The sequence below is a fragment of the Mixophyes fleayi genome, unplaced genomic scaffold (assembly GCF_038048845.1).
Source record: "Mixophyes fleayi isolate aMixFle1 unplaced genomic scaffold, aMixFle1.hap1 Scaffold_3586, whole genome shotgun sequence".
In the NCBI taxonomy this organism is placed as follows: Eukaryota; Metazoa; Chordata; class Amphibia; order Anura; family Limnodynastidae; genus Mixophyes; species Mixophyes fleayi.
The window spans coordinates 10,001-12,500 of record NW_027447580.1 but is presented as its reverse complement, the minus strand read 5'-3'; the positions used below and the strand labels follow the sequence as shown (position 1 = coordinate 12,500).

The following is a 2,500-nucleotide window of genomic DNA, read 5'->3' as shown; positions in this document are numbered from 1 at the left end:
AATACCTACAGCCACACCACCCTGAACAAGCTCTATCTCGTCTGATCTTGGAAGCTAAGCAGGGTTGGGCCTGGTAAGTACTTGGATGGGAGAACACCTGGGAATTCCAGGTGCTGTAGGCTTTTTTTTTTTGTTTTTTTTTCTCTCTTGTTCCTGCATCCTTCAATGCTGGTGTTGAGATGCTAAAAAGATGTAGGTCAGTAGGCAAGCAATACCTACAGCCACACCACCCGCATGTAATACTTACAGCCGCACCACCCTGAACAAGATCAATCTTGTTTGATCTTGGAAGCTAAGCAGAACCGGGCATGGTCAGTACTTCAATGGGAGACCACCTGGGAATACCAGGTGCTGTAGGTTTTTTTTTTTGTTTTTTTATCTCTCATTTTCCTGCTTCCTTCAAACAATATCATCTGATCTTGGAAGCGAAGCAGGGCCGGGCCTGGTTAGTACTTGGATGGGAGACCACCTGGGAATACCAGCTGCTGTAGGTTGTTTTTTTTTCTTTTTTTTTTCTCTCTTGTTCCTGCTTCCTTCAATGCTGGTGTTGAGATGTATAAGAGATGTAGGTCAGTAGGAAAGCAATACCTACAGCTGCACCACCCTGAACAAGCCTGATCTTGGAAGCAAAGCAGTGCCAGGCTTGGTTAGTACTTGGATGGGGGACCACCTGGGAATACCAGGTGCTGTAGGTTGTTTTTTTTCGTGTTTTTTTTCTCTCTTGTTCCTGCTTCCTTCAATGCTGGTGTTGAGATGTATAAGAGATGTAGGTCAGTAAGCAAGCAATACCTACAGCCACACCACCCTGAACAAGCCCAATATCATCTGATCTTGGAAGCGAAGCAGGGCCGGGCCTGGTTAGTACTTGGATGGGAGACCACCTGGGAATACCAGGTGCTGTAGGTTATTTTTTTTTCGTTTTTTTTTCTCTCTTGTTCCTGCTTCCTTCAATGCTGGTGTTGAGATGTATAAGAGATGTAGGTTAGTAAGCAAACAATACCTACAGCCACACCACCATGAACAAGATCAGTCTCGTCTGATCTTGGAAGCTAAATAGGACGGGCCTGTTAAGTACTTCAATGGGAGACCACCTAGGAATACCAGGTGCTGTAGGTTTTTTTTTTTCGTTTTTTTTTCTCTCTTGTTCCTGCTTTCTTCAATGCCGGTGTTGAGATGTATAAGAGATGTAGGTCAGTAGGAAAGCAATACCTACAGCCGCACCACCCTGAACAAGCCCAATATCATCTGATCTTGGAAGCAAAGCAGGGCCAGGCCTGGTTAGTACTTGGATGGGAGACCACCTGGGAATACCAGGTGCTGTAGGTTTTTTTTTTTTCGTTTTTTTTTCTCTCTTGTTCCTGCTTCCTTCAATGCTGGTGTTGAGATGTATAAGAGATGTAGGTTAGTAAGCAAACAATACCTACAGCCACACCACCCTGAACAAGATCAATCTCGTCTGATCTTGGAAGCTAAATAGGACGGGCCTGTTCAGTACTTCAATGGGAGACCACCTAGGAATACCAGGTGCTGTAGGTTTTTTTTTTTCGTTTTTTTTTCTCTCTTGTTCCTGCTTCCTTCAATGCTGGTGTTGAGATGTATAAGAGATATAGGTTAGTAAGCAAGCAATACCTACAGCCACACCACCCTGAACAAGCCCAATATCATCTGATCTTGGAAGCGAAGCAGGGCCGGGCCTGGTTAGTACTTGGATGGGAGACCACCTGGGAATACCAGGTGCTGTAGGTTTTTTTTTTTTCGTTTTTTTTTCTCTCTTGTTCCTGCTTCCTTCAATGCTGGTGTTGAGATGTATAAGAGATGTAGGTTAGTAAGCAAACAATACCTACAGCCACACCACCCTGAACAAGATCAATCTCGTCTGATCTTGGAAGCTAAATAGGACGGGCCTGTTCAGTACTTCAATGGGAGACCACCTAGGAATACCAGGTGCTGTAGGTTTTTTTTTTTCGTTTTTTTTCTCTCTTGTTCCTGCTTTCTTCAATGCCGGTGTTGAGATGTATAAGAGATGTAGGTCAGTTGGAAAGCAATACCTACAGCCGCACCACCCTGAACAAGCCTGATCTTGGAAGCAAAGCAGTGCCAGGCTTGGTTAGTACTTGGATGGGGGACCACCTGGGAATACCAGGTGCTGTAGGTTTTTTTTTTTCGGTTTTTTTTCTCTCTTGTTCCAGCGTGCTTCAATGCTGGTGTTAAGATGTATAAGAGATGTAGGTCAGTAGGCAAGCAATACCTACAGCCACACCACCCTGAACAAGCCCAATCTCGTCTGATCTTGGAAGCTAAGCAGGGCCGGGCCTGGTTAGTACTTTGATGGGAGACCACCTGGGAATGTGCTGTAGGTTTTTTTTTCTCTCTTGTTCCTGCTTCCTTCAATGCTGGTGTTGAGATGTATAAGAGATGTAGGTCAGGAAACAAACAATACCTACAGCCACACCACCCTGAACAAGCCCAATCTCGTCTGATCTTGGAAGCTAAGCAGGGC

General features: G+C 44.9%; 2 non-coding genes and 5 pseudogenes across 2 annotated transcripts; all 7 read left to right on the top strand.

The window, feature by feature from the left end:
• Positions 1 to 3: 3 nt before the first annotated feature.
• Positions 4 to 122, top strand: LOC142132259 (5S ribosomal RNA; annotated as a pseudogene).
• Positions 123 to 787: 665 nt separating this feature from the next.
• Positions 788 to 906, top strand: LOC142132232 (5S ribosomal RNA). The gene has a single exon (XR_012686502.1). It is a non-coding gene; the product is annotated as a 5S ribosomal RNA (ribosomal RNA).
• A 301-nt stretch (positions 907 to 1,207) lies between these two features.
• Positions 1,208 to 1,326, top strand: LOC142132266 (5S ribosomal RNA; annotated as a pseudogene).
• Positions 1,327 to 1,418: 92 nt separating this feature from the next.
• LOC142132221 (5S ribosomal RNA) lies at positions 1,419 to 1,536 on the top strand (annotated as a pseudogene).
• Positions 1,537 to 1,627: 91 nt separating this feature from the next.
• Positions 1,628 to 1,746, top strand: LOC142132220 (5S ribosomal RNA). The gene has a single exon (XR_012686501.1). It is a non-coding gene; the product is annotated as a 5S ribosomal RNA (ribosomal RNA).
• Positions 1,747 to 1,838: 92 nt separating this feature from the next.
• On the top strand, positions 1,839 to 1,956 carry LOC142132219 (5S ribosomal RNA; annotated as a pseudogene).
• Positions 1,957 to 2,246: 290 nt separating this feature from the next.
• On the top strand, positions 2,247 to 2,360 carry LOC142132279 (5S ribosomal RNA; annotated as a pseudogene).
• Positions 2,361 to 2,500: the final 140 nt, after the last annotated feature.